At 42.1% G+C, this 24,773-nt stretch overlaps 1 protein-coding gene across 1 annotated transcript in view; it reads left to right on the top strand.

Moving 5' to 3' along the window:
* The first annotated feature begins 7,300 nt into the window (after nucleotides 1-7,300).
* The window catches only part of PLEKHG4B (pleckstrin homology and RhoGEF domain containing G4B), a 175,054-nt gene continuing 157,581 nt past the window's right edge, over nucleotides 7,301-24,773 (top strand). The window contains exon 1 of the mRNA XM_044452637.1: nucleotides 7,301-7,545. The gene's annotated coding sequence lies outside the window, so the exon portion shown is untranslated. The remainder of the gene's footprint in view (nucleotides 7,546-24,773) is intronic.

Here is a 24,773-nt window from a genome sequence, read left to right as displayed (position 1 = left end):
AAAGAAGGCTTTGGCATGATCAAGGGAGGCTAGTGACTCCTGTGCTACTGAGGCTTCTCATCCATAACAGCTTTTGTTTTAACCTTTATAGGAGCCACCCATGGTGTTGAACCTCAACCCTGAAATATGTTCACTACCATAGAGCACCATGGATAGCTCCCATAAAGTTCAAAATAAAAGCTGCAAGGGATAAGCAGCCCCACTGACACAGGAGTCAGCAATCTCCTTTGGGTGCCATCTGTTAGGATGATGAGTGATAACTAACTTTTTCAGACAATTTTGCTTGTACCAAATAGAGATCCTGAAGGATCTAAAGCATGGGTCCTAAAACTACGGCCCGCGGGCTGGATCCGGCCCACCTGAGGTTTTGGACTTGCTGCATGCACACCCGCCGTCGCCCTCCTCACCGCACACGCGCCTACCAGTGCCTTGCCACGCGCGTGGTGAGGCAGCAATTTGCTCACAAGGAGATCGTTTTGGACTCACTCGGAGGAAACAATCTCTAAAAATCTTTATTAAAAAAAAGGAGAAAATAATCTCCAAGCGAGCAAGCCACTGCCTCACACGCCTGCCGCTGCACCATGGCACATGCCCCCCCCCACCATGCGCGCCATGCCCCTGCCTCAGTGTGTGTGCGTGTGTGCCCCGCCCCCTTGTCAGCCTGCGCACCCCACCAGCACCACCTTTCTGACCTGTGCCCAGCACCGCCACCTTTCAACTGGCCCCCTGGTGAAAAAGTTTGAGGACCTCTGATCTAAAAACTGTAAAGCAGGGGTCTCAAACTCGCGGCCCGCAGGCCAATTGCCGGGATGGGTGGGGCACGGGGGAGGGGCCCTGCGGCCTTCAAAGCACCGGCGGCACCTGGGCCGGCCTCCGGGAGTGACGCAGGATGAGTGGCCCACCACCACCACAGTGGTGGAATACTTGATGCGGCCCAGCCTCACCCAGACTCTACTTCCAGTGGCCCCCAGGTAAGTTGAGTTTGAGACCCCTGCTGTAAAGAAATTGTCTGATGCATGGCACACTGTTTGTTACTGTTCATTGTTATTTTCAGAATTGTATTAAAATAAAAATCAATTGAAAAGAACATGTACCTTTTATTCCTAAGCTATGAAAGGCTTCCTATTTCAATTACTGAGATAAATAGGGCATTGTGTGGAAGTCTGAAATGAGCTGGGGTAGTTGAAACAGAAACATTCTATCTATCTCATATGCAATGAGTTCCTTTTATTTCTTTGTCTTAACTTCTCTAAACTGGATTAATCTTTGTCTTAGAGGATGCTTGAAGTTACAAGTTAAGTTACAGGCTAGCTTTGCTACTTTTAGCAGAGTTAATGAAGAAAGGAGAAATTCTGTTAGTGGCATTGCAGCTTGTGCCAACATTGCCTCATTCACTTGCAGATCAGTATGGGCGTTGCTCACTCACCCTGCACTGATTTTATCCTATACTGGTCTTATCCTTGTGCCAGCAGGGCCTGAAAGAGAGCGAAGGAATAAACTATAACAAATCCCTAGTTCTCTGTGCCAAATTGTTCTGTGTATCTGAGGCTCTGTATGAATGTCTCCCTTCGCATGCATGTACACTTGGCGGCAGATGAACTCAATCAGTGCATCCAGCCTCCACATATTACATGACACCAGTACTCAGGTTTGTGCCGATCTTTTGTGCCAATTGCACAGATGTGGGAGGAAAGAGAACTGGAAATGTAGTCCATTCTGAGAAAGGAGCACTGCCTAAGCACAAAACATCAACATTGCTTCAAGTATTCATATTCTTTCCACAAAGAACTTTCCTGAAGGTTTTGTTTAGCACTGGAACATTGCACTAAAGAAACTGTGTGTGAATAGAACTTTTTAAAAATAAATAGTCAAGCAGCTTTAAGACAGGGAGAGAAAAAAGAGAAAGAGAGTATCTGGGCTGCTAGATTATATTTCTGAAAGCTGATGTGAATCAGTGGGCTTGCTGCCTGCAAGAGTGCAATTCTGATTCTAGTAGCAGGGTGAAAATCTCAGGATTTTCATTAGCTCCCTCTCAGTTTCAGTTAGTTAGCCATGGAATGGCTCACTTGTAGACTTCTCTCTTTATGATAAATTATGGCTTGTGCATTTTCTAAAAATATTAAGGAAATTTGTGTTAACCGCACTATTTGTGCTGTTTGAGCAAACTGGAAGCTGAAAATTATATAATTCTAGTGTAATTCATGCAATTTCCTTGGTTTTCCTTGGATTCGAACTGAGATCATTCTGTCATTTTGGCGACTGTACCCCAGTACTGCTTTTCCTACTCTTTTATTGACTATGAAGGCTACTCCATTTCTTCTTAGGGATTCTTGCTCGCAGTAGTATACCTGATGGTCATCTGAATTAAATTCACCCATTCCTGTCCATTTTAGTTCACTGATTCCTAAGATGTTGATGTTCAGTCTTGTCATCTCTTGTTTGACCACATCCAGCTTGCCTTGATTCATGGATCTTACAGTCCAGGTTCCTATGGATCTTTGCAGCATCGGACTTTCCTTTCACCACCAGATACATCTGCAACTGAGTGTCCTGTCGGCTTTGACCCAGTCGCTTCATTCTTTCTGGCGCTACTAGTACTAGCCCTCTGCTCTTCCTCAATAGCATATTGGACACCTTCCGACCTGAGGGGCTCATCTTCCAGCATCATATCTTTTTGCCTTTTGGTACTGTCTATGGGGTTTTCATGGCAAAGATACTGGAGTGGGTTGCCATTTCCTTCTCCAGTGGATCACTTTTTGTCAGAGCTCTCTGCTATGACCTGTCCATCTCGGGTGGCACAGCATGGCATAGCTCATAGCTTCATTGAGCTACACAAGCCCCTTCGCCACAACAAGGCAGTGATTTAACATATTTTAAGAGTACTTTTTAAAAAAATAAGTTTCATTTGAGAAATTATAATCCTAAAAAACAAGAAGAAAACTACAAACAACATCCATCATCAAAAACATCGAGCCCGCTGGGTCAGCCCCCACACCCTTCTTTTTCCATTTATGATAACTTAAAAAACATATTTAAATCTATGCGAAGCCCCCTTTCTCTAGCCAATAATAAAAAGATCCAAGTTTGATAGAAGTCAGTATCTTCCTTCTCCTTCAATGATAAAATCAATCTATCCATTTCTGCACAGTCCAGGATCTTTTTTAGAATCAGTTCATCAGTGGGTAGTTCTTCACTTTTCCAGTATTGAGCGAATGCAATCCTCACCGCAGTGATTACATGTAAAATCAAATACATTTCTTGTTTACTAATGTCCTCTGGTATAATGCCTAATAAAAAAAACTTCAGGTTTAAAAGCTAAGGATTTTTGTAACATTTCCTCGAGCCATTTATGTATTTCAATCCAATACTTTTCCCATTATCGCAAGCCCACCACATATAATAAAAAGTACCCAGTTTATGTTTACATATCCAACATCCATTTGACATATTTGGAAACACCTTAGCTAATCCATTTGGTGACAGATACCATCTATAAAACATTTTATACAAGTTTTCTTTGTACGAAGTTGCTAATGTTACCTTGATATTTCTCTCCCACAGCTTTTGCCACTTTTCTAATTCAATATTATATCTAAGATTTTGTGCCCATGTTATCATAGTTTCCTTAACCTGTTCGTCTTCCATTCTCCTATCAAGTAAGAAATTATAGTCTTTTAATTATTTTCTCATCTGATTTAAGCATCACTTGATCAAATGCTGTTAAGTCCTTATAAAAACCCCACGCTTTACAATCTTTAGCACATCTCGATTGTATCTGCACCTTATGCCACCAAGAGATATCAGCTCCCTGTTCTTGTGTTTTTTAATTCAATTTCAGTCCTCCATCCTTATCCAAAATGTCATCATATCTTATCATCCCTTCAAAATACAATGCATTTGGATACACACAAGCTTCCATGGGTGAAAGCCATCTCCGTAATTTATTATACAGTTTTATCTTTAACTTTTCCCACACCGACATTAATAATTTTCTAATATAGGTTCTTTTTTAAGTCACATGTGATTTAGCCTTCTCATACCACATATAAGCGTGCCAGCCCATTTGCAAATCATGCCCTTCAAGATACAAAATTCTCTTATTTTTTCTTTACACCTCTACTTTTTCTCTTTTCCTTTGTCTTCAGTATCTGTACTTCTTGTTGTGAGTCAGTATCCACTTCCAGTGTCTGTACTTCTTGTTGTAAGTCAGTATTCACTATTTCTCCTTCCTCAGAATGATATGTTGTTAGTTCCATTGGTTCGGCACCTTTCCCTCCTTCTTTTGAGGCACCCGGTTCTTCCTCTTCAAGCATACTTCCATGCTTGAAGTACAGACACTTCAATTTTTCATAAAACTCTTGTGCCTTAAAAATCGAGTCCAATTTGTATCTTGTAAAGTTCCAGGTGAAAAATATTCCTTCTAGCATTAGCCACCTAAACATAATCTCTCTCAAATAGTTAGATGCCTTCTCCATCTCTAGTATAGCAAGCAAATCCCATAGTGACTTGTTTGTTTGCTTTATTGTGTTTATCTACCGTTTCAAGTTTTTCCTGCGCTTGTTGTATTTTTTGTGTATTCTGTTCAGTTTTAAGTCGAACATCCGTATTTTAAGAGTACTACTGAGCTCAACTGATGGCTGTCTTCTGACTAGAGAACTGAAGAGCAGCCCAGCATGATCTGGCCTCATCCAGCAACCATTTGACCAAAGGCCACTGAGCAAATTGCACCCTGCCTCCCACAGGAAGAACATTATTTCAACAAGAAAACTAGCATGGGCCCAGCCATTAGCCAGTGGAGTTGCTGTTCCAGTGCTGGTTTTCTTGTCTCCTTGCTGCCCCATTTCTTCTTCCTTTTGTGTTGTGACTCAGCGGGAAGGGGCTGTCTTCTCTTTTAATATATGAGCAATGCTTAGAAAACTAAAAGGCACATCTAGTTATTACATGTGTAGCCTTTGTACACCTTTCTCCTGCAGAACTCGAGGCAGTTGGTTAACCACATCCAAGCACAGCACTTAAACAAGTTGGCAACCCTGCACTCCAAGCACTCACACTGACAAGACTCTGCTTTTTCATTTTTGTTTTTGAAGATTCAATAAAATGCAAACATGCCTCTTGGATTTAGCTGAAACATCTCTGCTGTGGATTGCAGTTCTTTCTCAAAATTTATAATTCACTCCTAAGTATCACATACTCCTTTGACAGAATCTGTAGAGTAAATAATTGAAGGCAATGCTTAAGTATACATTACATCAACAGCACCTTTTCCCAGCCTCTGCTCCAACCCTAATTACAATTAACCCAAGGAGCAGTTTACTTCCTAATGATTGCAACTTATAAAAATAACATGCAGTGCACTTAACAAATGAATTCACTTGAATTAATAGCGTAGGACAGTATAATGCATCTGCCACTTCCTGTGAGAAGAAACAAGTATGCATACAAGTAAATTCTCCTCCTATTCCTCCCTTCTGGGAACTACAGCAAAGAGAACTGGACTGATGGTGTTGCTTAGAGAGAAAATTCCAGTAGAAATCTCTCATCGTATCACCCAAAGAGACTGGATGCACAAGGGAGTAGCGTATTCCAGAGGGAGAGGTAAGCTATCAGGGACAGCACAGTCAACATTTTCCCAATTCTTCTTTCCAAGAAAGGAAAACCTGAATAATTGTGCAGAGGGAAACAGTTTATTTACAAGAAGCAGCCATTGCTTCCTCTGGCTGACTTTGTCTTACTGGGCTTGGGCAGTATGCTTCTGGGGCTGGATGCGGACGGGTGCAAGAAAGAGAAGGTATGATTGCATCTGCCTCCTCTCTTTTTCTCACTTTCTCTGGGACATAGTGGCTGAGGCCTGGGGTATTGCCTTGAGAGAGTTCAAGCAGCCACCTCTGCTTGCTCACTCAGCTGCAGTCTTGCGGGGGATGGGGGAGCATATAGAGAAGGTGCAATGGCCTCATCCTCTCGTTTGTTCATGTGAATTCTCTTTCTGGAGTGGAGATTCTGTCTAGAACCAACTCCTCCTTGGGTCACCCAGAGGGAGAGGGTGGAATGCAGCAGAATTTCTCCACAACAGGCCTTTCTCTTAGCTGGAAGTGGTAGTTGCCACTGTCTCTCATTGTCTCACTCCTCTCTTCCTCCTAAATGCTCTACCTACTTGCTCATCCTCTTTCTTTGGGAGATGCAGCAGGAACGCCTGGGCTTGGAGGAAGAGGAGATGGCAAAAAACACTGCATTCTGCACACTTGCCCTTTGCCTGCTCATTGACCTCATGTGAGGTGTTGGAGTGGTACACAAGGAGCAGCTACCTCTCTGCCTGCTCAGTCACCTTCCCTAAACTGGTTAGGTGTAAAAGCAAACCCTGAGGGTCACTTTATCAGTTGTTTATCAGTTGTGACCCTCAGGGTTTGCTTTTACACCTAACCAGGACTTTCTGCACCTATTAGAGCAGGGAAAATCTGGCATTTAATCATGAAAGAGAAAGAAAGTCAGATTAAGCCTTGTGTATTTGTACTATCCTGCTATACAGCAGTGCCATCTAGCAGTTATGGAAGGAAAAACAGGAAAAGAAAACCTGTGCAGTGCTTGAATGTCAAAGGAAATAGAGCACCTTAACAACCTGGTGTAGAAAAGCCGAATGGTGTGGAGGGTTGAGGCTTCTTAGACCCAGTCCGCCCCACCATCATGCCACTCAGAGGTAGTTCGCGGATGAGGTGATGCGGTGGCTGCTCTTTCTACGACCAACTTTCTATTGCACAAGGAGAGCGAGGAAGTCAGCAGGCAGTCAAAGCTTTCTAGGCAGCGCTGTGGCCCAATCCTCCCTGTCGCCGTAACCGGAGAGAGCAAGAGGACACCGCAGCAGCTTTGGCCTTCTCTCTCCACCCAAAATGGCAGAACAGAGAGAATGTGGCACGGCGGGGCCTTCCTGGCTTTGGGTGTGCGAGCGTGTGCCGGGGGCGATCCGTCCCGCTTGCTGCCTGGTCCGAGGCTCCTCTTTTTTGCGCTTTCCCAGCCTCTGGGGCAAAGGAGAAAAACGCAGGAGAGGGTGCTGTTTACCGTTCGGTTGCCTCTCTTCAGCGGCGCGCTGCTTTTCCTTCAAATAAAAGCGGCAGTGTTCAACCCTTCGCTCCCTGCGTTAAACGACCTGCGTATTCATGCCCCGCCGCTTGTCTTCGGAGGTGGTGAGAGCTCGCAGTGCTCCGACTTGGCTGGAGTTTGGCTGGGCGGGGCGATGGGGTGGAGCGACCCCTGGAAGCGGCTGGTTTCTGGAAAGAGTTCCGACGGCGAGTCTCGGCCCACCGCCTTGCGGGATGCTTGTGAGAGCCGTCCGTCAAGACTTGGGACTAGAGCCGCCAAGAGGTCCTCGGCTCCAGGGGTTTCGCGGCGCTGCAACAATGCTGAGGCCATTTGCTCTCTCCAGCGCGCTCGCTCCCTCCCTCCGTCCCGTGGGCGCCTGAGCCTGAGGGGGCTGGCAAGGAGCCACCGCCGCCAGCCTGCTCTCCGCTGGGCACCTAACATTGTGTGTAGGTGATCGGCATTTCGCTTGGGTCGGTGAGTCACTGAGCCCCCTCTTGCCCGTGCGGCAGCCGCTTTTTTCGTTGGCCTTAAAGGGACGGACAGGAGAGATCTGTGGAGAGGGGTAAAGCGTTCGCGCGCGCATTCCCTGCCATGCATCTCCCCTTACAAGTATACATATATGTTGCTTCCGGGAGATAACGTAAACTATAGGAGAAGGAGGAGGATTATCCTACTGACGGCTTAGAGCAGCCTTCCCAACCTGGTGTCCTCCGGAAGTGTTGGACCAGAACTGGCAGCATTCTCCGGCCAGCGTACCCGGCACAAGTAAAGGGCATCAGGCTGGGGACTTAGGAGGACCCACTCTCTAGCTGACTGTTTTCCTCATTACCTTCCATGAATGCATCTTTCGACCCTGTTCTTCCTTCTTGGTATCTTCTGGCAGAAAATCTACCTGTTGCCTTTGAGTTCCGCTTGACTGAATCCCAAACACGGCTGCACAGGGTGACACGAATGAGGTGTGCATGTGTGTTCCTCTCTGTCTTTCCTTCGACTTCTAGCCCCTAGAAGAAAGGAATGCTCCTTTTTGGGTATGGTAAGATCGCAGGATTTGAGAACCATCCAGATTCATCCTTTCAAGGCACGAGATAGCTTTCATTTAGCTTTGGATCTTTGCAGTTCTTTTATCTAGCCATACCTTGTTCTCCGTGATCTTTGCATCACACACATTATCTCTGCGCCTGTGTGGAGCCTTATGTCGCTTGAAAGCCTTGCTCAGCTTGGTGCACTCCAGATGTGTTGCATTATGACTCCCAGCATTCCCCAGCAACCATTTCCCAATTTTGGGCTAACTCCCATGAGTTCCAGCCAGCATGGTCAGTGCACAAGAATGCTAGGAGTTCTTGTCCAAAACATCTGGAGAGCACCAGGTAAAAGAACACTGGGATAGATTCTTGGCTTCTGTAGCCTTTGTCTGTGGAAAGCTGTTTGCTTTCCACATGTTATTGGGAACCCCAACTCTAACATTGATATGCTAGTTTCTCCCTAGCAAACTTGCTTGTAAGGCCACATCAAAGAACACTCTGAGGCACAAAAGTAGGGGTGTTTTTTTTTTTTTTTTGGTGAACAATTGTGGCATTCTTTCCCCACTTGATTAAACCTCATACTTCTTTGCGTTTCAGTAGGACAGTAGAAAAAGCTGTCTTAAGGGTTGGCTTGCAGGCATGAGCTGTTAATTGGTTCAAATTCAGTAACAGGATTGCTTGAAGCATTGGAAGGCCCTTGAAAACAATTTTCTAGATTATATTGGCAGACAAGAGGTGGTTATTTTAACAACCCCTGACATGATGATGACATCATAGTGGTATGCACAGCAGGCACAAGTGACAGGTTAGATGTCATGCGTTTGAAGAAACTGGATGACATGGTAAGCTTAAGTTATGACCATTGAACTTTATTTAGATATATGGGGGTGCATTTTAACTCAGAAGATTAATTGTTGTCATTTAGAGCTGCATCCCACTGATCATTTCTAGCTTGGCTTACGAGATCTGAGATGGGGAAAAACCTCTTTTAACCATACTTTGTTTAAGTATCTAGTGCAGAGGTGCTTTTATTTCAAACACATCAGCAAATATAGTTGTTAAATCATCATAGGTGTGGAACAGGGATCTGGTGAATGTATCAGTAAAGAAGCAAGGCAAAGGAGGGTTTAAACAGATATATTTCAGAAGATGTATTGGAATGTAAAATATGTTGAAAATTTTCCTTCTGTATTCCATTTCTATCTACATTTTTCTTTAAAACATCAAATATTGTGAGCTATAGTTATATTTGTTATAATTATGTATCATATCTCCTTCTTTCTACATTATAACTGTTAGAAGCTAACATTTTTATTATTTTATTCTGGGTTAAAAACAAGCAAACAATTAAATCAAATTGAAATGTACTTTTGGTAGCATAGTTAAAGCAAATGGCCAAGAAGGATACTTATCTAGTTATAATAATGTTTTTGACTAGAGGAAAATTATTCCTCAGTAAACAGGACTCTGTCTAACAAACTTACTATCCACTCCTGGCATTCACCTGCCCTTGTGCCGTAAGGAAAAAGAACTGTGACCTAGTGCCATATGCAAGCATAGCCTTCCCAGAGATGTCCTGGGAGCACAGAACTCCCATGTTACCCTATTTATTTATTTCCCGCCCCATTAGCCAGAAGGGCTTTCTAGTTAAATATTAAAGTCTAAGGGTGAACATGTGGTTGCCATCAAATAGTACTTTATGTTTTGGTACTGATGATACTCTTGTAAAGGAAAATGTTTACACAGAATTGCCAGGCATACCACTGACATGTGAAAAATCTGAGCCTGCAGAACAAGTATGGCTAAATAGCAAATTAAGTTTCCTTTTGTGTTTAAGATAGAATATGGAAAATGTTTATACTTAACTCACATTAAATATTTTTTCTTATGGATGAACAAGAAGAAACTATGTTTTCTTACACTGCCATTTTGGGTATATGTAGCACAGTTTGTGAACTATATCAGTTGCTGTGAACTCCAGAAATACTGTCCTTTCACTTCTATAAATGAATAAAATGACTTCATTTGACATATAGTAACTTCATAGAAAAACGAAAATCACTTGAAACAATTGACTGTAATGTTTTTTGTGTCTTAAATGTATATTAAAAACTTTCTGTTACGGCAAAAATTAATCAACACCATATATACTTGGTGACATGTAAAAAGCAAGGAGCAGGTGGTTTCTTGAGCATTGTTCATATTCTTTCATGCAACTGTTGATTAATGATTACTATCTTTCTGTTAAACTTTGAGCTCATTTACATAAATTGCAGAAATTCAGTGTCCCCAAATTGGATATAGATATTTTGGAAAAATGCATAATGACTTGATATAATAAGGTTGAGTATATTACATTGATATGTAATATAAGAATGGATGGGCATTTCTCACAGAGCCTCAAGCATTTTGAGGAGTGGACATGACGGCTACAGTTTAATTCTGTAGTGCTTGTATGACCTAAAGCTCTATGATTAAAACTCCAAAAAATCTCCCTGTCTCTGTATATTGGCACCCTACTTGGCATACTGCTTTACCACTGGATAATGAAATGAGGTTATAAGGTACTCCTAGATGAAGTCTTCCTTGCCTTGTTTCATCCATGGAATTTTACCAGGGATCCAGAAAACAATGTCTTCTAGTAGCCATGCTGTGTTTTCCTACCACTTCTTTGAACCTGTTTCACCCGATGCAGAGTTCTTGACCTGTGGCAATTTTAAAATGAAATTTCTGTTCGCGACTCAATTTGGTTGTGAACTGAGGCATTCGTGAGCCGAGGTACCACTGTACAGCCTTGCCAAACTCCTTTCTCAATTTTGAACCAATCAGTGGTTCCATGTCCAGTTCTCACTGTTGCTTCTTGACCCACATAAAGGTTTCTCAAGAGACAAATAAGATGGTCTGATACTCGCATCTCTTTAAGAACTTGCCACAATTTGTTGTGATCCACACAATCAAAGGCTTTAGCATAGTCAATGAAGCAATCTGATTTCTGTGTTGACCATCTGTTGATGTCCATGTGTAGAGTTGACTCTTGGGTTATTGGGAAAGACTGTTTGCTATGACCATCGTATTCTCTTGACAAAATTCTGCCAGCCTTTCCCCTGCTTCATTTTGTACTCCAAGGCCAAACTTGCCTGTTATTCCAATTGTCTTTTGGCTTCCTACTTCAACATTCCAATCCCCCATGATGATAAGGACATCATTTTTTGGCGTTAATTCTAGAAGGTGTTGTAGGCCTTCCTAGAAGGGGTCAACTTCAGCATCTTCAGCATCAGTGGTTGGGGCATAGACTTGGACTACTGTGATGTTGAATGGTTTGCCTTGGATTCGAACTGAGATCATTTTGTCATTTTGGAGAATGTATCGCAGTACTGCTTTTCCTACTCTTTTATTGGGTATGAAGGCTACTCCATTTCTTCTGAGAGATTCTTGCCCACCCATTCCTATCCCATTTTAGTTCACTGAGTCCCAAGATGTTGATGTTCAGTCTTGTCATCTCATGTTTGACCATGTCCAGCTTACCTTGATTCATAGATCTTACATTCCAGGTTCCTATGCTGCAATGTTCTTTGCAGCATCGGACTTTCCTTTCACCACCAGATACATCTGCAACTAAGTGTCCTTTCGGCTTTGACCCAGTCGCTTCATTCTTTCTGGCGCTACTAGTATTAGCCATCTGCTCTTCCCCAGTAGCACATTGGATACCTTCCGACCTGAGGGGCTTATTTTCTGGCATCATATCATTTTACCTTTTCGTACTGTCCATGGGGTTTTCATGGCAAGGGTACTGGAGTGGGTTGCCATTTCCTTCTCCAGTGGGTCACGTTTTGTCAGAGTTCTTTGCTATGACCTGTCCATCTTGGGTGGCCCTGCACAGCATAGCTCATAGGTTTATTTAGCTATACAAGCCCCTTCACCACAACAAGGCAGTGATCCATGAAGGGGTTAAGATAAATACTAGCATAATAAAGTCTAAAATTGATATATTCATAATATAGTAAAATTCTTTAAAAAGAGATAATGAAAAAAACTTAACTACAAAGAAGGCAGCCCTCCAAGTGACAGGCTGGTTAGATCTTTGTAAGAGAAAAATTCGCCTTGCCCTTAGGTACCCAATTTTTCATGCAGCCAAGAAACTGGGATAATGTTCTCTGAAGCTGGAATATAACCTGCATTTCCATATGTAGTGGGCCAAATCTTCCACTTGTGGCATACCACATTTACAGTCTGTCATCCACTGGTGTACCATAAAATCTACCTTGTTGCATCATCATAACATTGGAATCACAAATCATAGCCACTGGAATCACAGATGGGTAAAAATACAAAGATGTTGATACTTTTTCATTTGGAAAAAGTTTTTTCTTCCTGAAACTGGGTTCTGGTGCTCATTAGCCATTTCACAGACTGTAGCTATCAAAGAGGGAGAATCTGTATGTATGTATACACTGTTGTAAAAAAACAGATACAGTAAACATGAAACAATTCTTAAAACAGTTTCAAACATTCTTGAGGTAACATTAACATTCACTGATTGTGATGGATCTGAATCTGGTGCTGGAGAGTCAGGGTTTGACTGTGCTGCTGGAGGCGGGTAATTACCACTGGAGTCACTTTCTTGAAGTATGCCTCAAGGCTTGTTTGTGAGCCATTTTCTTTTTCTCACCATAAATGGTCTTGTAGCAGCTGTGGGTCTGGTTACAAGGGTGAATGCTAAAGAAAAAACAGAGGGGAACCATGTGCCCTACATGTGACCTGAAATACACTGGCTTGGGTATGTGCCAGCTGACACTACAGAATGAAAAGTCACCAATACTTTATCTCTAGGGAACAAAACTGCAACTGATGACACATTGCCAAGTGCACACATAGTTCCCTAGAAAAATGTTGCGTAGTTCATTAGAGATAGCCTTGACTATCTCTAGAAAATCTCTTATCTCTAGAGAAAAGCTCTGAATATCTCTAGGAACTACACGACCACTGATGATGCATCACCAAACACATCAGAAAGTTCCCTAGAGATATTCATGGCTTTTTTAGGGGTATTAATAAAGTTTTATGGTTGTCCACGCATTCATAAGTACAGGTTGTTCATAATTGTTCATAAAGCACACAATTCATAAGTAGAGGGACTACCTATACTGGTAAGATGTATCAGTTCTTAGACTGTGTTGTGTGTGCATGTTCTGGTAAACTTGAGGGGCACACATGAGTGGTTGACCATTTTGGCTGGACTGACAGCTCAGATTCTAAAAATGAGATGTGTGTAGGGGAGTTAGTCTATCCTAGCAGGGCTGACAGTTCAGATTCTAATAAGATGATTGTTGAAATGGACTCAGCTCCAGCTGCAGTCCAAGGTCCTGGGTACCAGGCTGTGCCTGTTATGTGGGATATTAGCTCAAAGACAGCTGAGGGGCCCAGTTAACCCACCCATGGGAATGAGGAAGAGCAACAACATCCCCAGGGGGGAGATTTAGAGATGGGGAGTCTATCAAATGTGGAAGTCCAGCCTGCTCAGGGGGTGGACCCAAAAGTCCATCATCACAGTCAGATGATGGCCCAATTGGAATCTTAGAGGGAGGAGTGAAGGCATGCCTGGTTCCACAGCACTCCTCCCCTCAGGGTCAGGCACAGAAGGATTCATAAGCAAAATTTGTATGAAGAGGGCCAGAGAGAGTTCAGCATTTTGATTTGTGTATGCTCAGAGACTTGCATGTAAAATAAAGGTGTTTGGCAAGAAGTGCTGGTGAGGCTGTTACTGCTGAGAGAGAGATCTCAGCTCACAACAGACTGCCTCTATTGCAAATTTGGTTCTGATAACATGAACCAATGTGCATCTTGACACATCTAATATTGAAAGCAACTGCAAGCAAAGGAGGCAGAAGTGAACACAGAGAGAAGGGAAAATGAGAAAACTCATTGGAACAGGGTGACAGACGCAGAACAGCTAGAAAACACCCATGGAAGCAGTGGAACTCTCAAACCACTTCGAGTTGCTTGAGGAAGAGATGCACTTTTTTGCAACAAAAGAAGAGTGCTAGTTGTGGGAGATTCACTCTTGTGCAGAATGGACAAATATGTATGTCGTGAAGACCCAGAGAATCGCCAAGTTTACTGTCTCCCTGTCGCCAAGGTTAAAGATATAACCAGCAAGTTCACACAAGTCATACGACTCACTGACAAATGCCCCTTCTCTTCCACGTGGGTACTAACGACATTGCCATTAGAAGTTTTGCTGATGTAACATCAGACTTTGAAGCTCTAGGGAGGAAAATAAAAAACACTGGGGCCCACATAATCTTCTTCTCAATCCTACCAGTACATGGAAGAGGAACTGTTAGAGAAAGAAAAATCCTTCACGTGAATGACTGGCTACAATGGTGGTGCCGTAAAGAGAGATTTGGATTCTGGGACCACAAGCTAAGCTTCCTGGAAGATGGACTACTGGCAAATGATGGGCTGCATCTCAAAGAATGGAAAGCAGGTGCTTGGCCACCACATGAAAAACTTCATCAGAAGAGTTTTAAACAAAAACCTGTAGGGGAGGGAGATGTGCAGCATGGCATACCATTACCTGGCAAAGACTTATATATTTCAACAGAGAAAAAAACTTCAAGCAGGGCCCAGCATCAGTCTCCCCAGAAATGTAGAAAGAAAACCAGGGCACGGCAAGAATAAACTTCGATGTCTCTACACCAGTGCCCAGAGTATAGGAAACAAGCAACATGTACTTGAGCTCATAGTACACAAGGGCAATTATGATCTTATAGGAACAACAGAAACTTGGTGGGATGACTCACATGACCGGAACTCTCCAATTGATGGATACAGCCTGTTCAAGAAAAATAGAAAGGACAAAAAGGTGGGTGGAGTTTCACTATATGTAAGAGACACATATATCTGCACAAAAATTCAAGAAGAAGAACTTAGTAGCCCCATTGAAAGCCTCTGGCTAAATTTGAATGGAGCAAAAAATAAGAAAAACATAGTTGTTGGCATATGTTACCGTCCATCCAGTCAAAAAGAGGACAAGGATGCAACCTTCAAAAAGCAACTTGCCAGCATTTCCAAGAAGAATGATGTAGTCATTATGGGGGACTTCAGTTTCCCTGATATATGCAGGGAGACAAATTCTGCCAAGCATGGCCCCTCCAAGAGATTCCTGACGTGTTGCCAACAACTTTCTCCAGCAGAAAGTAGAGGAAGGTATGAGAGGATCAGCTATACTCAATTTAATACTAACTAACAGATGTGCTGGTGGACAAAATAACAACCATGGGAACTCTGGGGGATAGTGACCATGTGATACTTGAATTCTCAATTTGAAGGAGACAAAGGGTAACTGGAGCCAAACATGCATCCTGGACTTCAAGAAAGCCAACTTTGACAAACTCAGAAAATGATAAGCGAAGTGCCATGGCAACATACCCTTAGGGGGAAAGGTGTCCAAGAGGGATGGGAAATCATGAAAAGGAAGATCCTCGAAGCACAACTACAAACAATTCCATCAAGAAAAAAGTGTAGAAGAAAGCAGAGAAAGTTCACGTGGTTAAGTGACGGCCTGAAAGAAAAAAAAAGAACATGCACAGGAAGTGGAAACAGGGCCAGGCCATGAATATAAACAAATAGCAAGTAATTGCAGAAATTGCATCAGGAAGGCTAAAGCAGGAAATGAGCTAAGAATAGCAAGGGATGCTAAGCACAACAAGAAAGCTTTCTTCAGATACATCCAGAACAAAAGACATGAGAAAGAGACGGGTGTCCAGCTACTTAAAGTGGATGGCAGAGTGATAACAGATGACAAAAGACAAAGGTGCTCAATTCCTACTTTGCCTCAGTCTTCTCCCACAAGAAAATCTGCAATTAAGAGGAAGTTCAAGCTGGAAGTAAGAGATGGCAGCCCAAGATTGACAGACAAATGGTCAAGGAATACCTAGATAGAATAAACAGTTTCAAATCTCCAGGGCCTGATGAACTCCATCCCAGAGTCATAAAAGAGCTAATGGAGGAACTCTCAGAACCACTGGCTATCATCTTTGATAAAGCTTGGAAAACAGGAGAAGTGCCAGACGACCGGAGAAGGGCTAATGTTGTCCCTATCTTCTAAAAGGGGAAAAAAGATGAACCTGGGAACTATAGACCAGTTAGTCTGACATCAATCCCTGGAAAACTTCTGGAGCTAATTATTAAAAAAATTATCTGCAAGCATCTTGAAGAAAATTCAGTGATTAATAGAAGCCAGCATGGATTTATCAAAAATAAATCCTGTTAGAATAATTTAATCTCATTTTTTGACTGGGTAACGTCCCAAATGGACAAAGGGAACACTGTGGACATAAACTACCTAGACTTTAGCAAAGCTTTTGACATAGTGCCACACGACATTCTGATAAGCAAATTAGCAAAAACTGGACTAGATGGAAAAACTATTAGGTGGATCCAAAATTGGCTGTTAAATCAGTCACAATGAGTGCTTATCAATGGCACCTTCTCAAATTGGATGGAGGTAACTAGTGGGTGCCACAGGGTTCAGTCCTGGGCCCAGTGCTCTTCAACATCTTTATTAATGGTTTAGATGAGGAAGTACAAGGAAAGATAATCAGATTCACAGATGATACAAAACTGGGCAGAATAGCAAACACCCTAGAGGACAGAATGAAGATTCAGGGCAATCTTGATAAACTTGGACATTGGGCTGAAAGCAACAGAATGAGATTCAATAAGGACAAGTGCCAAGTCCTCCACCTAGGAAAAAGAAACCAAAGGCATTGATACAAGATGGGGAATACATGACGTAACAGAAATGAACAAGAAAAAGATCTTGGAATAATTGTGGACAATGGGTTAAACATGAGCCAACAATGTGATGCAGCTACCAAAAGGGCAAATGCTATTTTAGGATGCATTAACAGAAGTATTATTCCAAATCGCAAGAAGTAGTAGTTCCTCTATACTCCTCACTAGTCAGACCTCACCTGCAATATTGTGTCTAGTTCTGGGCACCAAGATTTAAGAAAGATGCAGAAAAAAATAGATAGGGTCCAGCGGAGGGTGACAAAAATGATCCAGGGTTTGGAAACACTGCCCTATGCAGAAAGACTGAGGGAACTGGGTGTGTTTAGCCTTGAGAAGAGAAGACTAAGGGGGGACATGATATTCCTTTATAAGTACCTCAAAGGCTGTCACGAAGAGGAAGGTCAAGATCTCTTCTTGCTAATGCCAGAATGTAGGACATGGAATAATCAATTCAAGTTGCAGCAACCCAGATTTAGGCTGGACATCAGGAAAAGCTTCTTCACGTTCAGAGCAATACAACAGTGAGAGGTGGTGGGTGCTCCCACACTGGAGACATTCAAAAAAGTATCTAGACAGCCATCTGAGTGGATGGTGTACCATAGTGTCCTGCAACAGCAGGGAATTGGAGCTGATGGCCTTCATGGCCCCTTGCAACTCTTATATTCTATGATTCTATGAAAGTAAGAGGTGATTCTGGACTCTTTCCGTGTTATTAATGGCAAAGCCCAAATTTCTTCACCAAAAGTAAGTACTGGCAACAGCTTTGCTTTATACATTCTCACGAGTAGTTGAAGTGAGCCAGGGTGCCTATTTGTGTGAAACGTATTTGTTAAGACATGGGTTCCACCAGTTATAACTTTTAAATATGCATTTATGTGAAAATGATTTATTGACTCTAAGGCAGCACTTAAATCAATGAGTGTAGAGCTTTCTACCCTTTGTGGTATATTTTGATACCAAGTGAGACAGGGTAAACCAATTAAAAATGGCAGACCTTCCCTGTCTGAAGCCTGCCCACCCTTCTGATAAGATACAAGATTTTTCATCCCTATCCATTAATTTCTGGAAAAGAAACTTGGCATGAAGTTTTTCTGGGATATCAATTAATCTGATTGGTCTATAGTGTCCCCTAAATTTCCTTTTTGAAAAAAAAATAGTGGAACTACTGTGCTAAATTGCATCTCTTTGAAATACTTGCATTATTATTTATACGGGCAGACAAACCAGCCCACCAGTCCATATTATGCTTAAAAAAATTGGGCTAAATGAAATCCTCTCCATTATTCTTCAATGATTTTTAAGAGGTTTTATTTTTTGTGTGGTGTTTAGAGAAGTCATAATTCTTGAGAATTATTTCTACTGTGAGAGTTCTACTAATTTTTCACTCTCCCTTGAATAGATCAAGGGGGAAATCTTCCCAAAACTGAAGCAAATATAGGTACCTCATAGATGTAATGTGTTCCAAATGCAAGCCTCCAGAAGTGGACTGAATCTTTTTTCTTAGCTTCCAAATCCACATCCTAGCTTTTAGCAAAATAGTTAGCTTTCTTGGCTGTAATTAGTTTCTTTTATATCTTTGAGCATAATTGTGTAAGCTCCACAGTCCAAAGAGTCACTTGCTTTGTTTTCTCAAATGCTTCCTTGACACTCAGTATTATGCATCAAAAGATGGAGTTTTTATATCCCTTGCACTTCTTTCTCTAACCCTAATTAATAACAGAGGTTTGAATTTAGGCCAGATTTAACATTCATTGTATCCAATTTTGCTAGCTTACTTGCACCTATCTTAAGCTTTTCTCTAGCACTATATCCAGCTTCTGCATTGCACATTTATCTGCCTGAGTCAGTGTTCTTAAATCAGATTCAAAAATTAAGTATATTAACTTGAATCTTGAATCTAATCCAGTTTAGATTAGATTCCTGTTTAGGAGTTCTGTTTAGAACAATTGAGATTTTCAGTACTATTCCCAATCTGAAGATCAGTATCTTGTGGTCAACAGCTGAACCACCATATAAACACACAGGTAGGGCCTGATTCTTGAAAAATCTTACAAAGCCTAACTTGCTCTCTTTAAAAAAAAAGCTCTATAGATAAAGCTAGCTCTATCTCAGTCTTGCTGTACTTACAGCTAGGGCTCCAAATCTACTGAAACAGTAATATTTTATGAAAATACAATCCTTGTGCCTTAATGCTCCAGGAAAAAAAGCAATTTAAGATATGCAAAATGTGTGATGTTTGGGCTAGCTCTGCAAGAAAAGTAGGTTTGGGATAATTGGTGAATACTTGAATTCACCAAGTACTTTTGCCTATGAATCCTGTCTTTCTTCCAGGTCAGGATCATTCATTGTTTTTCCTACTGTCTGATGTTGTCACCCTCTTCATGGATCACTGCCTTGTTGTGGTGAAGGGGCTTGTGTAACTCTGTGAAGCTATGAGCTATGCTGTGCAGGGTCATCCAAAACTGACAGGTCATAGCAGAGAGCTCTGACAAAATGTGATCCGCTGGAGAAGGAAATGGCAAGCCACTCCAGTATACTTGCCATGAAAACCCCATGGACAGTACCAAAAGGAAAAAGATATGACGTCGGAAGATAAGCCCCTCAGGTTGGAAGGTGTCCAATGTGCTACTGGGGAGGAGCAACAGTCAGTCATACTAAAGCCTTTGATTGTGCAGATCACAACAAATTGTGGAAAGTCCTTAAAGAGATGGGAGTACCAGACCATCTTATTTGTCTCTTGAGAAACCTATATGCGGCTCAAGAAGCAACAGTGAGAACTGGACACGGAACCACTGGTTGGTTCAAAATTGAGAAAGTCATTTGGCAAGGCTGTATATTGTTGCTCTGCCTATTTAACTTATATGCAGAGCACATCATGAGAAAGGTGGGGCTAGATGAATCACAAGTTGGAATTAAGATTGCCAGAGAAGTATCAACAACCTCAGATATGCAGATGATACCACTCTAATGGCAGAAAGTGGAACTAAAGAGCCTCTTGATGTGGGTGAAGGAGGAGAGCACAAAAGTTGGCTTGAAACTCAACATTAAGAAAACTAAGATCATGGCATCCGGTTCTATCACTTCCTGGCAAATAAATGGGGAAGAAATGGAGGCAGTGACAGATTTTATTTTCCTGGGCTCCAAGATCTCTGCAGATGGGGACTGCAGCCAAGAAATTAAAAGATGCTTGCTCCTTGGGAGGAAAGCTATGGCAAATCTAGACAGCATACAAAAAAGCAGAGACATCACCCTGCTGACAAAAGTGCGTATACTCAAGGCTATGGTTTTCCCAGTTGCAATGTATGGCTGTAAAAGCTGGACCATAAGGAAGGCTGAGTGCTGAAGAACTGAGGCCTTTGAATTGTGGTGTTGGAGAAGACTCCTGCGAGTCCCTTGGACTGCAAGGTGATCAAACCGGTCAGTCCTAGAGGAGATCAACCCTGACTGCTTTTTAGAAGGCTAGATACTGAAGATGAAACTAAAATATTTTGGCCACCTAATGAGAAGGAAGGACTCCCTGGAGAAGAGCCTAATGCAGTGAACAATTGAGGGCAAAAGAAGAAGGGGATGGCAGAGAATGAAGTGACTAGATGGAGTCACTGAAGCAATTGGCGTGAGCTTAAGTGGACTCCGGGGGATGGTGGAGGACAGGAGGGCCTGGAGGGATGTTGTCCATAGGGTCGTGATGGGTTGGATACGACTTCATGACTAGCAGCAGCAAATGTTGTCACCTGACTGCTGTATTATTTGAGTTAACATCTAGTAATTCAAACAATCTTTTTAAATCCCACTAGGGCCAATGGGGTTGCCATAAGTTTCAGAGAAACTTTTAAAGAGAGGATGTTAATTTTCAAGCGATATGGCCTTATTTGGCTGTATTCAAAGATGCAATTTAATCTGGGATGTCTATATAGTGTAAATTTATTTCCATTGTTAATTGTTAGCTTGATTTTAGGAAGTCTGTAGGGGGAGAAACTTTCAACATAAGTTCAGATAAATATATGCACAAACTCAGTATCTGCGTTGCTAATTGCCCACAACAGCATTGTGCCACATCACCAATTGTTCTTTTTTTTTCTATGCATCACCATTTTTTTTACCTCCACTAATTCAGCAATAGAAATGTTAGTCAATTTCTGTAGCTGAAATGAATAAAACCCTGCATCTTTAAAAAAAATTCAACTTTAGCTCCACAGCTGTGCTTTAAACTGTGTTTGCCTTATCCAAATATAATGCTTATGGTGTTGCTACTAAAAATCCATGTTTATGCACTGGGGTGCAGCAAATTTCATATGTGTTCCTCCATGAGTACTATGTGTACTTTAAATGCACAGACATAAATTTTACAGCAAATGCAAGTTCTTTCTAAAGAATTAAAGTGAAGGATACTTAGTTTTTCAGTAACTACAGTATTTGAATTACTTCAGTTCAGTACATTTATTCAGGTGGTAAACCTAACAGAATGAAACCAGGGAAAATATGGTACTGACTAAATTAATTATTTGTTATTCTCATAATTAACAGATGACTCCTTTAGTTAATTTCAGAAATATAGTCCACCTGTTGACACTTTTCATCCTAGCTGCAGAAGGAAATTATGTTGTTACTGGATCTCTCCCAACACTGTGTCTTTATCTTTAGTGATTCCTTCAAACTCCTGTAGTTTCTTACCCACTTCAGTATTTGGGGAATATTTTAAACTAGACCTAAGTAATGTTTCTTTTTTGGATCCTGTAGAAATTGTGAAATGGCCTTGGTTGCCATGGCTTTACAATGGCATTTGGGGGCATGCCCCCTAACTACAAATGTTCTTATTTATTTATTTATATGTAGCCTAGCTGCTAATTAAAACTTTCAGAAAGCTTCAGAAAACTTATCTTAGTGTTAATGATTTTTCCACATTTCATTTTGCCTTAGCAGGGTTATTTCCATTACGCTATCTTTCTGCAGCACTAGTGAACAACAATGATTGAAAAAAGAATTGGCATACTTGGGTATTTACAGACTGATAAATTTAGATTCCGGTGGGAACTGATAAGGCTGAATGAAATGGTGCAATAGCACTAAAGGGGTCTTCTTTGGTTAAGCAGCTGTGGATATGTTTGCCCAGGTGTCAAGGAACTCTTTAGAAGTGCAGTTTACTCAGGGCACATGAGAGGGTATGCATCTGTGTGAAGTCAAGGATAAAAAGAGCTCTCATACTTAATAGAGATGGTCAACCAAACATTGAGGTATTCTTTCTACCCAACTTTGTTGGAACATCAGCTTCAAAGATGTGGGTATAGTGAAAAGGTTAGTATGTAGTATTTATTAATTTAAACACTTTCAGCTGCAGTTTGGATAAATGCTGTGAAGTACTGTCACTATGAAATGCATAATATTTTATGTGATTGGGGATATAAGTAGTTCTTACAATTAACTTTCTTCTGATTTTCTTTAAAACTTTATGAATTTCTGTTCTATTATTAACATTTTTATTAAGAAAATATATAAAATAGGCAAACCTATTTCCAAACATAAGAACCAGGTGCAATTCTGACATGAGAGGAAGGTAGACTCCTCAGAGGCGATATGTAGCCACTGTGCTATATTATTCCACAATAATCTGAATTTAAACCATGTGACTAAAGAATTAGAAATATGAGCAGAGCTACTACCTAATACACGAGATCTTTTCCAGAGATTATACATTGACACATGAAACATGCTATGATATATTATCAAGGAATACATTTAACATCTGTAGAGCTGATCCTAAGGTTGCAGCAAAAGGAAAGAGAAGCAAGCAGAGGTGCATGATGTGCTGGGTGATACAGCATCAGGAAGGGGTACAAATTGGCAGCAGTGTGTCTTTTCTCCCTTATCAGATGGTAAAAGAGGTTGTCCTGCAGCTGACAATTCCCACTCATTATCTGTTTGTTTGTTTTTTTACCCCTCCTGAATCTCCCATTGTTTATCTTCATTGTATGATCCAGAGTTCTGGTATTATGAGAGCAGTCATTATTTTTAGCTCTCCCATGCCTTACCCACTGGGGTTCTCCTTGCACTGAAGTATTTTTAGGCAAAAACTCAGACAAAAGCCATTTGGGGGAGAGAATCACAGGTAGGCAATGGGTTCAGCATGCCTAAACTAGTGCACTCAGGTTCATGCTTACCCTGCTTCAGAGTTATTTGGCAAATGACCAGTTTCTGACTTCTGTTTTGTTCATGACTAGTTTGACCCTTAATTGCAATTGGAGGGAAGGAAGAAAAGCAGATTCATGAGCAGCAAAAGATAACTGTGCCATTACAGCTTTCAAAAGAAACCCTGCTTTGTGCTGTGTGAAAAACAGTCCACTATAATCATGGTCACCTATAGTAGTAATCCTGCTGCAACATGTTTTTCTTTTAAAAAGCTTAATGGAAACTTAACATTTGAGGTATGTATATGCGTCAAGGTAATTAAAGATGATGCACAAGTGCCTGGAAAACACTGGGAGTCTTTCTGGCAGTTCTGGATCACATCAACGTTAAACAGCTTTATTATCTCAGCACAAATGTTCCCTAGTTTTCACTTTGGATTACTGGAGCCCTCTGAAGAGATGACAAGACAATTACAGGGCTTGAGTTATTCAGCAATGTCAGCAAAAAAGGAAAGGTGTTGCAATAGGAAACCTGCCTTTTGGGCACACAGAATTAGGTATACTTTAATCAGCTCTGTTTTAGCAGCATGTTAAAATGTCTGCATTGACAGTATACCAAAATAATGAACCTTCCAAAGTATAAGTTTTCCCCTTAAAGATACTGGCCCTGATCCGGCAATAAACTGCATGATGCTGTCAGCAATGACATAGATAGCTGTTGCCAGTTTTCACTGCTGCCTCTTGCTGCCAGCATGCCAGAGCAACTGCAGCTCTTAGGAGTCACTTCCAGTGATAGGAGTGCTTTTGGGAAGTTGCTACCTGAACTGGAAGTAGGTCACAAGATCAATAGGCCTGTGGGGAGGGACGGTGGGTGGAGCCAGTAACAATAATACAGTGGTACCTCGGCTCATGAATGCCTTGGCTCACAAACAAATCGGGTCACGAACAAAAATTACTTAAAAGTTTTTACTTGGGTTGCGAACACTGCTTTTGGTGGTGAACAAGATCGCAGCCATCTCCCCCCCCCCCCCCATGGGGGAGATGGTCACGATCACAGTTCCATTCGTGCAGGGAAGGCGTCTGTGATCAGAGGCGCACGGCTGCATGAATGACAAGCGGAATCTCGGCAATCTACCCCGTGGCTCTGCTTAGCTGCACACTTCTTTAGTGCAGCTGCGCTCCTCTGATCATGGATCGCAGTTGCTTTCGTGCAGGGAAGGCATCCGTGATCAGAGGTGTGCGGCTGCAGGAAAGACGGGAGCAGCAAAGCAGAGCCATGGGGAGATGGCTGAGATTCTGCCTGTCTTTCCTGCAGGAGCGCACCTCTGATCAGGCACACCTTCCCTGCATGAACGGAAAGCGATCGAGGCCATCTCCCCACCCCCAGTGCACCGTTTGCGCCCATCTCTCCCTCAGTGCGCCCGCGATCACACCCGTCTCTCCCCCCCCACCCCCTCCCAGTGCACCGGGATGATGGGCTCCTGCAGGGATGACAGACGCAATCTCGGTCATGCTGGGGGCGGGGAGGCGGGGAGATGGCTGTGCTTATGCTTGGGGTGGGGTGGGGGAGATGGCCACGATCTTTGCTGTTGTCACTTTGTTTCACATTTTTCTGATTTAAAAAAAAATGGTTACAGAATGGATTCACCTTATTTGCTTTGAACCTTAAGGGGAAATTTAACTTGACTCATGACCAATTTGGGTCACAACCAGAGTCCTGGAATGGATTAAGTTTGTGAGCCAAGGTACCACTGCACCA

The sequence above is a fragment of the Varanus komodoensis genome, unplaced genomic scaffold (genome assembly GCF_004798865.1).
Source record: "Varanus komodoensis strain SLA01 unplaced genomic scaffold, ASM479886v1 scaffold10, whole genome shotgun sequence".
In the NCBI taxonomy this organism is placed as follows: Eukaryota; Metazoa; Chordata; class Lepidosauria; order Squamata; family Varanidae; genus Varanus; species Varanus komodoensis.
The sequence above is the reverse complement of the archived record's forward strand: the minus strand, read 5'-3'. Positions and strand labels throughout refer to the sequence as shown.